The 12093-nt window shown below is 47.4% G+C and overlaps 2 long non-coding RNA genes and 2 other non-coding genes across 11 annotated transcripts in view; all 4 read left to right on the top strand.

The window, feature by feature from the left end:
- The first annotated feature begins 4408 nt into the window (after positions 1–4408).
- The window catches only part of LOC117066732, a 110417-nt gene continuing 102732 nt past the window's right edge, over positions 4409–12093 (top strand). For 3 of the 8 annotated variants that reach the window (XR_004430477.1, XR_004430476.1, XR_004430475.1), the window contains exons 1-4: positions 4409–4500; positions 5591–5682; positions 7848–7962; positions 9331–9627. This is a non-coding gene — a long non-coding RNA (uncharacterized LOC117066732). Of the gene's footprint in view, positions 4501–4611; positions 5239–5583; positions 5683–7847; positions 7963–9330; positions 9808–12093 lie in introns of those variants that run through there. The other 5 variants (XR_004430474.1, XR_004430473.1, XR_004430472.1 and 2 more) reach the window with 5 other exon arrangements.
- On the top strand, positions 5430–5507 carry LOC117068081. Its single transcript, XR_004430948.1, has one exon. It is a non-coding gene; the product is annotated as a small nucleolar RNA R38 (small nucleolar RNA).
- Positions 8191–8262, top strand: LOC117068082. Its single transcript, XR_004430949.1, has one exon. It is a non-coding gene; the product is annotated as a small nucleolar RNA R38 (small nucleolar RNA).
- LOC117066733 lies at positions 10847–12082 on the top strand. Its single transcript, XR_004430478.1, has 2 exons — positions 10847–10985; positions 11295–12082. It is a non-coding gene; the product is annotated as an uncharacterized LOC117066733 (long non-coding RNA).

The following is a 12093-nucleotide window of genomic DNA, read 5'->3' on the forward strand; positions in this document are numbered from 1 at the left end:
ATTTTTTTGAGACAAGATCTTGCTCTGTCACCCAGGCTGGAGGGCAGTGATGCAATCATGGCTCACTGCACAGCCTCAATCTCACGGGCCCCAGCAATCCTCCCACCTCAGCCTCCCATCCAGGTGGGGCCACAGGCATGTGCCACCACACCTGGCTGTTTTTCATTTTTCATTTTTTATTTATAGAGATGGAGGTCTCCCTATGTTGCTCAGGCTGGTCTTGAACTCCTGGGCTCGAGCAATCCTCCTGCCTTGGCCAACCAGAGTGTTGGGATTATAGGCGTGAGCCACTGCAACCAGCCCAAACTGTTTTCTATTACTGTGGGTTTCAGATACCATGTCTTAAACCCCATCAGTGACCACCCCAACACAATAGGCCAGTTGACTGAATTCTCCCTTTGTACTCAGAGCCTGGGTCCCTGAAAAGTGCTGGGGACTTCTGCCTTCCTGTTTGTAAAGGGTCACTAGACTGTGACTCTTTCCATGTCAATAAATAGAGGTCTGCACTAGCCTGGTATAATGGCTGCATAATAATTCCACGGTACGTAAAACTTAAATGTCCTAGCTCTCGCCAGCAACGAGTGCAAATGAGATCACAGTAACATCCACATTTCAGTCTCAACAGCTCTGAGCCCTTGCCGGCTCATTCAGGAATTCTGATGCATTCTCTGAAGTCTCCCCAGTTATTTCTGGGTTGGCTGCACAGTGTACTTTACATGTGCTTAGGCACAAGGCCTCTCATTGTATCTCACTCCAGCCTCTTGGCCACTGCCCAGCTGCCCTGGCATCCCTATCTGCCATGAACCTGCTGTTGGGGAAGCAGTGTCCAGTCAGGTGTGAAAGCGACTTGGTGGCCTGCGGCGGAGCGAGGAGCTATAAAAGAATGGCCCTCACTATACACTGGGTGGCATCCAGGCCCAATATAGCCCTGCTAGAGCCCGGAGCCTCCATCTTCCACACATCAGCTCTGCAGCCTCCCATCTTCACTCTTCCTGCCATGAAGTGGCTCAAATGGCAGAGCAGGTGCCCACTGTTCCTCCTTTCTTTTTTTTTTTTGAGACGGTGTCTCGCTCTGTCTCCCAGGCTGGAGTGCAGTGGCACGATCTCTGCTCACAGCAAGCTCAGCCTCCCAGGTTCACGCCATTCTCCTGCCTCAGCCTCCCGAGAAGCTGGGACTACAGGTGCCCGCCACCTCGCCCGGCTAATTTTTTTGTATTTTTAGTAGAGAAGGGGTTTCACCATGTTCGCCAGGATGGTCTCGATCTCCTGACCTCGTGATCTGCCCGCCTCGGCCTCCTAAAGTGCTGGGATTACAGGCGTGAGCCACCGCGCCCGGCCCTGTTCCTCCTTTCAACCACATTTCTGATTTTGTCCCCAACCACCCCTACAAACACATGAAAATCTTCTTCCTTCTCCCTTCCTCCCCCAAAACAAAAGTCCTTATACATAAGGTCACCTTATTCATTAGTGGTAAAAGCATGGATTCTACAGGCTGGGAGCAAAGTCTGACCCTGCCGTTACTGGTTATGTGAATTTGGGCAAGTTACCGAATTTCCCAGTGCTACTGTTTCCTTATCCGTAAAATGGGAACAGTGATAGTGTTACCAGAGAGGAGTCCTGATCCAGGTCCCAAAAGAGGGTTCTCGGATCTTCAGCAAGAAAGAATTTGGGGTGAGTCTATAAAGTGAAAGCAAGTTTATCAGAAAAGTAAAGGAATAAAAGAATGGCTACTTGGCCGGGCATGGTGGCTCAGGCCTGTAATCCTAGCACTTTGGGAGGCTGAGGCAGGCAGATCACTTGAGGTCAGGAGTTCAACACCAGCCTGGCCAACATGGTGAAACCCTATCACTACTAAAAATACAAAAATTAGCCAGGCGTGGTGGCGTGCACCTGTAATCCAGCTACTAGGGAGGCTGAAGCAGGAGAATGGCTTGAATCCGGGAGGTGGAGGTTACAGCACCACTGCAGCCTGGGTGACAGAGCGAGACTCTGTCTCAAACAAACAAACAAACAAACAAACAGGCTACTCCACAGAGCAGCCCTGAGGGCTACTGGTTTCCCATTTTTATGGTTATTTCTTGATTATATCCTAAATAAGGGGTGGATTATTTATGCCTCCCATTTTTAGACCATATAGAGTAACTTCATAAGGTTGCCATGGTATTTGTAAACTGTCATGGCGCTGGTGGGAGTGTAGCAGTGAGGACGACCAGAGGTCACTCTTACTGCCATTGTGGTTTTGGCTTTGGCGGGCTTCTTTACTGCAACCTGTTTTATCAGCAAGGTCTTTATGACCGGTGTCTTGTGCCGACCTCCTATCTCATCCTGTGACTTAGAATGCCCTACCTGTCAGGGAATACAGCCCAGTAAGTCTCAGCTTCATTTCACCCAGCTCCTATTCAAGATGGAGTTCCCTGTTTCCAGCGTCTCTGACAGGAGTACTTCACTGCATTGTGAGGGTTAAACGAGTTCATACATGTACAGAAATCAATGTAGGGAGTGGCACCTGGTAAGTGCTATGAAGTATTAGCTCTCATTACTATTTTGTCTACAGCAGGTCACCAGCCCGCTAGCAGCTTTTGGGAAATTCCACACTTAGAATTCCCACTGCAAGTCTCAAAGGAAAGGAACTATGTTTGCAGGGACAGAACACATTCTTCCTTTCAGTATTACACAAAATGACGTGTCTTCAAGGGTAAAGTAGAGAAACCCAATGGCCAGAATTACTGCTGAATGAATTAATGATTATTTGTGAAGACTTACGGTTAGCATAGCAGGTAAACACCAAACCCTGCACTGTTAAGAAATTAAAAAGAAAAAAAAAAAAGAGGCTGGGCGTGGTGGCTCACACCTGTAATCCCAGCACTTTGGGAGGCGGAGGCGGGTGGATCACCTGAGGTCGGGAGTTTGAGACCAGCCTAACATGGAGAAACCCCGTCTCTACTAAAAATACAAAATTAGCTGGGCGTGGTGGCGCATGCCTGTAATCCCAGCTACTCAGGAGGCTGAAGCAGGAGAATCACTTGAACTTGGGAGGCGGAGGTTGTGGTCAGCCGGGATCGCGCCATTGCATTCCAGCCTGGGCAACAAGAGTGAAATTCCGTCTCAAAAAATAATAATAATAAAAAAATTAAAAAGCCCTTGAAGAGCTTACAATCAAATGAAAGGGAGTAAACATAAACAAATGTGGTAATTTGAAAATAAGTATCTGCAACATATTACCATCTGCAGGACAATATAAGCCACACTGAAGGCCACAGAGATCACTGTTAATGGGTGGATGAAAACGGGGAGACTGGAATGGAGAAAAAAGGCTCTTGGTCTTGCAGATTTAAACTAGCTTTCAAATAGGTGCAAATTCTGGCCCTGATTGTTGTCGTTTTTGCTTTATTTTTATTTCAAAAATGAAGCCAGACCGGGCGCAGTGGCTCACCTTTGTAATCCCAGCACTTTGGGAGGCCAAAACAGGATTGCTTGAGGCCAGGAGTTTGAGACCAACCCGGGCAACACAGTGAGACCTCATCTCTGCAAAATAAAAATAATCAGCTGGGCGTGGTGGTGCTCGCCTGTCGTCCCGGCCACTTGGGAGGTCGAGGCTGCAATAAGTTATGATTGCACCACTGCACTCCAGCCAGCGTGCCAGGGTGAAACCTCGTCTCAAAAACAAACCAAGAAAACCCAGAAACAAACAAACAAAAAAATGAAGCCAAGGTGGTTGCCTGAAAAATAACACTCAGAAGAGCAGTGGGTGTTACATCATTCTCCGTTCTTTTCGTAATTCAACTCGTGACGCTTGCCTTTTTTTCTCTTCTCGGAATGAAAAGCACACTCGGCCCGGACCCTCGGGCAGCCGCGAAGGCGGAGCCCCGTCGCTCTCGAGCGCCCCCTGCCGCCCGCGCCCCGGCCTCACCGGCCTCGCCCCAATCTTAAAAACACCTGAGCGGGAGGTTGAACGATTCCCTTGGAATCTCTCCTCTTCACTAACCCAGTGAACCACCCCAAATGCCCCTATCCTCCCCCAAATAAAATCCGCAGAGCAATTAAAAAAGATATTCGGCCAAGCCCCGGTTTCCTCCCCTGGCCCCTAGAACTTTCTGTGCTTCCCCAGTCTCTGTGCTGATGCTCAATGACAACCTGTGCTGATGCTCAATGACTTTCTGGCAGAAGTGAACCTCCAGCTTCGTTTTCTGACAGCCGTGGTTCTTTATAGGCCTGGTTTCCCACTCCGGATCCTCCACTGCCCCTGGTGGCGGCCACCATCTTATCCCCAGCTCCGGGGTCGCGCTGAGGACGCGGCCAGCCCCCAGTCACTGCAGTTTTGAACTACATTTCCCATCAGCCCTTTCTCAACATCGCGAGAGTTCCGGGAGAGATTGCCGAGAAGACTTGTGCGCAGGCGCGGTCTCGCGTTCTTTTCGAGGTTGGCCGCGTGGCTGGAAGACATGGCTGCTCGCGTTGGTGTGGAGCACGGCGAGCAGCTTCAGGCCTTTAGTGATGATGGTAAGGCTGCCTGAGTGGGAAAACGGGGTCTTCCTTGACACGACACTAATACACTTGGCCTCCCTTCCTCAGAGACGAAGTGGTGACGATAAGCTCGTTTCTCTCTCGTAGGGTGATTAGGAGGGTTAGAAGTACTGGATGAGAAAATGCTTTCCAAACGGCGAGAAAGTGTTATGTGAAGGGAGAGAGCTCAAGCCCGTCCTAGGCGTCATAGGGCCGGCTTCTGCGGGGGAGGAGACCTGACAACCTGGGCAGCCCCGTGCTCCTCCGCCGCGCGTGTGCTGAGCGTGCACGCCCGGGGGTCTTCGGTGCCCGCGCACGGGCAAACTCTGACGATGGTGGTTCTTAATTCAGCATCAGGAGTGTTAACGTGTGAAAACGTGATTCCACTTGGAGTGCCTTGAGGACGGCCCCGATCGGTAGTTTATATTTAACTTTACATATAGGAATCAATAGGATTGTAAACTTCTTCTGGAAAGCTGTAGTTTTAACAACGAGCCTTTTTTCCTTCCCCAGAGGCCTTTGTTTGGCATCTGCAGAGACAGTTAAAAGCAGAGCTCCAGGTTGAAGGAGCAGAGTAATGGATGGAGCCCTAATATGAGTAAGAATGGGTTCAGGCAAGGCCTGAGTGGTCACCAAAAATGAGAAAGCACAGATGGTGCTATCACATACATTCACGTCCTGCTTTATTCTGAAGATCAAGTGTGAGAATACGTGTTGACATACAAGCCAACTATGGTAAGAAGTTACTCAGAATTCAGAATACTAATTATTTTAATGATAAAAATGAGTAGGGTCTGTGCCTGTGTAATTTGGGGCCACTAGATGTCACTGTAACCAACGTGGATCCTTGTTAGGGCATGCAGGGATGGAAAGAGACATGGCAAATGAATTTTGGATCGCTGGGATTTAGGAATCTTTGTTATTGGCTGAGCTGAGGATGATCTAAAGTTATCCCTGTCTGAAATGGTATCTTTTGTGAGGAGGTCTGACTCGCTGAGGCTCAGCCGTTTAATACAGATCTGGAGAATAAACCTTAAGGTGGTTTCTGTTAGAATGAAGCCTGTTATCCTTCTCTTTTAGATTAAAGGTGTTGGCTGTGGCCTTGAAAACAGTCATATGAAAACTCATCACCTTAAGGTGTTGAGTGTGAGGATCTTCATGATGAAGTTTCTTTAAATGGTGAGATTTTTAATTCTTTGATAGACTTAAGTATGCTTATGGTCCCCTTTAAGTATTGGTTTGTTTTGGGGATGTATTGGTCTTCCAGGGTTATGATTGCCCAGATAATGGAAGTAGTATGGAATTCCTTTTGCTAGGGTCCTTGCCAAGCACTCTCACAAAGAGTATTTTTTGTTTGTTTGTTTTGAGATAGAGTTTTGCTCTTGTTGCCCAGGCTGGAGTGCGATGGTACGATCCTGACTCAGCATAACCTCTGCCTCCTGGGTTCAAGCTAGTCTCCTGCCTCAGCCTCCCAAGTAGCTGGGGGATTTCTCCATGTTGGTCAGGCTGGTCTCGAACTCCCGATCTCAGGTGATCTGCCTGGCTCAGCCTCGCAAAGTGTTGGGATTACAGGTGTGAGCCACCGCGCCTGGCCATAAATGGTATTTCTAATATCAACCCCATGTGAGGTAAATTTTTTCCCCCACTCTGCTGTTGAGTAGGTAAAAGTGAGGCTTAGAGAGTTCTCTTGCCCAAAGTTATACAAGCAGTTACTGAGTTAGACTGGCGGTTCTCAACTGGGGAGGGATGGTGTTCTTGGCCTCCAGTGAATGCTGCTATTATAAATATCCTGGCCGGGCCTGGATATTTATCTCATGCCTGTAATTCCAGCACTTTGGGAGGCCGAGGTGGGTGGATCACCTGAGGTCAGGAGTTCGAGACCAGCCTGGCAAACATGGTGAAACCTTGTCTCTACTAAAAATACAAAAATTAGCTGGGTGTGGCGGTGGGCACCTATAATCCCAGCTACTCAGGAGACTAAGGCAGGAGAATCTCTTGAACCCAGGAGGCAGAATTTGCAGCGAGCTGAGATTGCACCATTGTACTCCAGTCTGGGTGACAAGAGCGAAACTCTGTAAGTAAATAAATAAATAACCTACAGTGCACACGACAGCCTGCATGAGGAATAATTGATCCACCCAGTATGTCAGTAGAGCTGAGGTTGAAAAACTCCTGTATACCACACATTAGGCTAACTGGATCTGGGCTCTAGTCTCAGCCTATTTTCTCACCAGAGTCTTACTTCTTCATTTGTGAAACAGGGTTAGTGATTTCAAAACCTGACTATTACATCAGAACCACCTACAAAGTGTTAAAATATACACATTCCTGGGCCTCACCTCCAGGCATGGGTGACAGTGGCTCTGGGGTGGAGTCCAGGAATCATGTGGCCAGTCCAAGAGCAAATGGGTAGTAACTAGATCAGGGGTGTCGTCTTTTGGCTTCCTTGTGCCACATTGGAAGAAGAATTGTCTTGGGCCACACATAAAATATACTAACACTAATGATGGCTGATGGGCTGAAAAAAAATCTCATGATGTTGTAAGAAAGTTTACAAATTTGTGTTGGGCTGCATTCAAAGCCGTCCTGAGCCACATGCAGGCTGTGGGTTAGACAAACTTGAATTAGATGATCTGATCTGTTTTTAGTGCAAGGATTTTATTATAGTGAGATTGTAGTGCTGGCTATTTTTAAGTAGCTCTTGGGCAAATCTCTAATCCTCTGTCTTAAAAAACCGAAAGCCTGGAGGGTGCGGTGGCTGACACTTGTAATCCCAGCACTCTGGGAGGCCGAGGCAAGTCGATCACCTGAGGTCAGGCGTTCAAGACCAGCCTGACCAACATGGAGAAACCCCATCTCTACTAAAAATACAAAATTGGCCTGGCGTGGTGGCGCGTGTTTGTAATCCCAGCTTACTTGGGAGGCTGAGCAGGAGAATCACTTGAACCCAGGAGGTGGAGGTTGCAGTGAACTGAGATCGGGTCATTGCACTCCAGCCTGGCAACAAGAGTGAAACTGTTTCAAGAAAAACAACAAAACAAAACTGAAAGTCACATGCTTGCTCCGCAAAGAGTTTGCGTGAGGGAAGTGAACAATTTGATAAAAAAGATAGTTTGCATGTGCTGTGGCTGTTAGTGCTATGGGCCAGCACGTCGGGGGGAGCTCAGTCCATGAGGATGTCAAGTTATCCCTGTCTGAACGCAAAGAAAGGCCTTTCAGTGTGGAATTTGAATATCTGAAACTCAGTTTCCCAAGTTTGCCTTACAGAAATTTTAAGCTGCTTGAGAGTTACTCTGCGTGTATCTTGTTAAGTAGTTTTTTTTCTTAATTTCTCTTCTTCCCAGGTGCAGTGAGCCTCAGTTTCCGAGGCCGGAAAAGGATCCTCTAGTAGCCACATTGTGGCAGCTGTCCTGAACTGAGACCTGGACCTGGACCCAAATTGCCATGTCTTTAATGCATGTAAGTAGACGAACTGGTAAACAGGCTTGGTTTGGGGGAGTGGTAATCAAAACGCTGCTCTGGACGTAAAGCAATGGATGCCAAGGCCAGGGAGACTTCAGGAGCGTTTTGCTGCTAGGTGTCCGCAATAAGAGATAAAACTGAACTGCTTTGCCGGAAACAAGTGAAATGATTGCTTTCCTGTTTGTAAGCTTTGTTTTTACATCTTTCATATCCCTAAGAAGTCCCACAAGCCTATGATGGTTAGTTATCCCTGTCTGAAAATGTGGACTGAGGGAAATCATCTATTCTGAGGCTTAAGGGTTTGGCTCCATGTTTTTTTTTCCCTTTTTTTCCCCTCAGCATATCCTGCTGAGAGTCCGGTCTAGAGCATCATTCCTCTAAAACGTGAAAAGCAAATGTGTGGTCGCCCTGCTTTCTCTAGTCCCTTCATTATGGCTCTGAGGGTACAGGCTGTATGAGGCAGTGGAAATGCACAAGTAGCCAAGATTTGATTTATGCCCTTATTGTGGAATGAAAGTGTTTGTTACATATTTCAAGAAAATGAATGTGCTCTTAGAAACAGATTGGAATGTAGGATGTATGCCAGCTTGTGGCAATGAGAATGCTTGACGACTCTGACCTTGCCTCTGCTCCAGGGTTCTGACATTTAGGGGAAACCATGGCTGTTTGGTTTCTATGTGCTTTGTTAAGGATGCCAGGGAGGTCTCCTGAGTTTGTAGCTTAGATCCTGTCTGAATGTCAGGACTGGTGTGTGAGCAAGAAAGAAGCCAAGTGGTGCTGGAGGGTGGGGTGCCCGGCTTTGTTCCCATTTGAATGCCAGGCTTGAAGTGCACACAGATTGCCTTTCTTTTCTGTTAAAATGGGAGGTGTGTGCAAACTCTGTGTATTTAAGGTTGTGTTTTTGCTGGACACCAAAGAAGCTGTATTCTGGGTTAGATTTAATGAGCCTAAAAACTGGCCCCAGTAGTTTACAGCCTGCAAGTAAAACAGTGAAAAGGGCAGCTTATCAAGTGGTTATTGTCTGCTGAGTGGACTTGACTACAGAACTCAAGTAAACCATAAGATTTGACTTGAAATGTTTATATCCAGAGGGAGTGCTTTCTGATAGTTGTTTACTGGCCTCTTACCAGCAACTGCTCCCTCAGAGGTACTGTCTCCTTAAAATGAGTCATCCTGGATCCCTACCAGCCTGCACCAAAATGATGTGATAGTGCCCCGTTATGCTCCCCCAACGCACGCATGCCTGCTGGTGATGAGAATGAGTGCTCTTAGACTGACTGCCTTTTTCTCCCAAATTAGTTGTTATATAGCATTCAGTTTTGAGTCACTTCCTTGGCTGTTACTTCATATTCTCCTGTTTTATAGGTTAGCTACTAGCGATGCCAGATGGGATCAGCACAGCCCTGCCTCTGCTGCTAATTGTTCCTCTGAAGTAATCGCCATGCCTTCTTCGGCCTTCATCTTTAAAGGAATGAAGTGACTGAGATTATTCTGGAAAAGCTTTTGGCAGTTAGTGAAATTAGAGTACAACTAAGAACATTTTCAGACCTCCACTGTGGATGACCTGGGTATAATCTCACAAATCGGTGGGACTGCAAGGATTGTAAACTGAAATGAACGCGATTATACTGTGTTGGAAGAGCCTAAGAGGAGACTGATGCCGTGAGTTTCAGAGAGTAACGCTTAACCCCAGTTACACAGATACCATCTTGTGTTTTCTCTTTTTCAGTTACCCACTGCATTGATTTTGTGATCTGCTAATGAGTTGCCACCCACAAACATTGCTTTAGCATTTTTACTTCAAATCAATGAAGGACTGAGAAAAGTTCTCCTGGTGTCTCCACAGAGTGGCTTCCAGGAATAGGTCTTTGCATAGAATATCAGTGGTTTCCTTTTTTGTTTCAAATAATGGTCAGAAGATATCCAGTGTTGACTCACCAAGGCAATCAGATTCCTTTTTCCTTTTTTTTTTTTACATTTTATATTTTTGCTCTTTTTTATTTTATTTATTTTTTGAAATGGAGTTCCACTCTGTCGCCAGGCTGGAGTGCAGTGGTGTAATCTCAGCTCACTGCAGCCTCTGCCTCTCGGGTTCAAGCAATTCTCTTGGCTCAGCCTTCTGAGTGCTGAGACTACAGGTGCGTACCTTCTTTAGTAGAGACGGGATTTCACCATGTTGGCCAGGATGGTCTCTATCTCCTGACCTCGTGATCTGCCTGCCTCAGCCTCCCAAAGTGCTGGGATTATAGGCATGAGCCACCACGCCCAACCTTTTTTTTTTTTTTTAATTTAAATTTAAATATTTTTGAGACAAATTTTTTTTTGTTTATTTGTTTTTTGTTTTTGAGACAGTTTTTTTTTTTTTTTTTTGAGGCGGAGTCTCGCTCTGTCGCCCAGGCTGGAGTGCAGTGGCCGGATCTCAGCTCACTGCAAGCTCCGCCTCCCGGGTTTACGCCATTCTCCTGCCTCAGCCTCCCGAGTAGCTGGGACTACAGGCGCCCGCCACCTCGCCCGGCTAGTTTTTGTATTTTTAGTAGAGACGGGGTTTCACCGTGTTAGTCAGGAGGGTCTCGATCTCCTGACCTCATGATCCGCCCGTCTCGGCCTCCCAAAGTGCTGGGATTACAGGCTTGAGCCACCGCGCCCGGCCTTTGAGACAGTTTTGCTCTGTCGCCCAGGCTGGGAGTGCGGTGGCATGATCTCTGCAACCTCTACCTCCCAGGTTCAAGCAATTCTTGTGCCTCAGCCTCCCGAGTAACTGAGACTACAGGCGCATGCCACCACACCTGGCTAATTTTTTATGTTTTAGTAGAGACAGATGTTGCCCAGGTTGGTCTCGAACTTCTGAGCTCAGGCAGTCCACCCGCCTTGGCCTCCCCAGGTGTGAGCCACCACACCCAGCTATTTTTTCTTTTGTTTTTTAATTTTAAAGTTGGGGGGGTCTCAATTTTTTACCCTGGCTGGTCTCAAACTCCTGGACTCAAGCGATCCTCTGGCTCCAAGCCCACTACCAGTCTGAGGTTTTTTTTTTTTTTTTTTTGAGGCGGAGTCTCGCTCTGTCGCCCGGACTGGAGTGCAGTGGCCAGATCTCAGCTCACTGCAAGCTCCGCCTCCCGGGTTGACGCCATTCTCCTGCCTCAGCCTCCCGAGTAGCTGGGACTACAGGCGCCCGCCACCTCGCCCGGCTAGTTTTTTTTTTTGTATTTTTAGTAGAGACGGGGTTTCACCGTGTTAGCCAGGATGGTCTCGATCTCCTGACCTCGTGATCCGCCCGTCTCGGCCTCCCAAAGTGCTGGGATTACAGGCTTGAGCCACCGCCCCCGGCCGAGGTTTCTTTACTAAAAGATCACTACCTTTTTTTCCTCTTATCTGCTGCCATGTGAGACGTGGCTTTCACCTTCTGCCGTGATTGTGAGGCCTTCCCAGCTACAAGGAACTATAAGTCCAATAAACCTCTTTTGTAAATTAAAAAAAAAAAAAAAAAAATCACTATATAAGATACTAGGATGGATTGTGACTGTTGAGGGGTGCTTACATATCCCACGTTTGACTACATTCTTTCCAAACTAAGTATTCTATCCAAAGGAACGTACTGCTGTCATGGAGACCAAAGAGGGACTGTTTAAGGTTGCCAAGGTGAAGCGAGCTGAGAGGCTCTGTTCTGGTGCCAGCAACTCTGAAATCTTAATTCCTGCTGTCCAGGCAGCAGAATGCCATGGTTTCCCCAAGTAGGTAGCTGCTTTAGCAATTAAAGCCCAAATGTCTGTTCTGTTGATCAGAGGTCTCTGAATTTCTGAAGTGGTGTTTCGTTTCTGGTGACTGAGTTAATCCCCATCCCTCCTGTAAAGTGTGCTAATAGAATCAGCCTTTCAAAGCTACAGAACCAGACCGTGCCCTAAATTGACCAACATGATTGATGTGCCTCGGGAAGTCTCTTGCCAGCTGTCCCTGTGAAGACCTCCCCCTGCTGCTGCCTTGCACACTGAAGCATCTCAGACTGTGCAGAGCCATTTAGTCATCAAGACAGTAAATCCCAGGGCTGGGTTAAGTGCTGTGTGATAACTTGGATGAGACTTCTTATAAAGCCACTTACAATAAAATTAGGAAACTACCGTCAGCTAAGTTCAA

Source organism: Trachypithecus francoisi, unplaced genomic scaffold, assembly GCF_009764315.1.
Source record: "Trachypithecus francoisi isolate TF-2019V2 unplaced genomic scaffold, Tfra_2.0 Lachesis_group20, whole genome shotgun sequence".
In the NCBI taxonomy this organism is placed as follows: Eukaryota; Metazoa; Chordata; class Mammalia; order Primates; family Cercopithecidae; genus Trachypithecus; species Trachypithecus francoisi.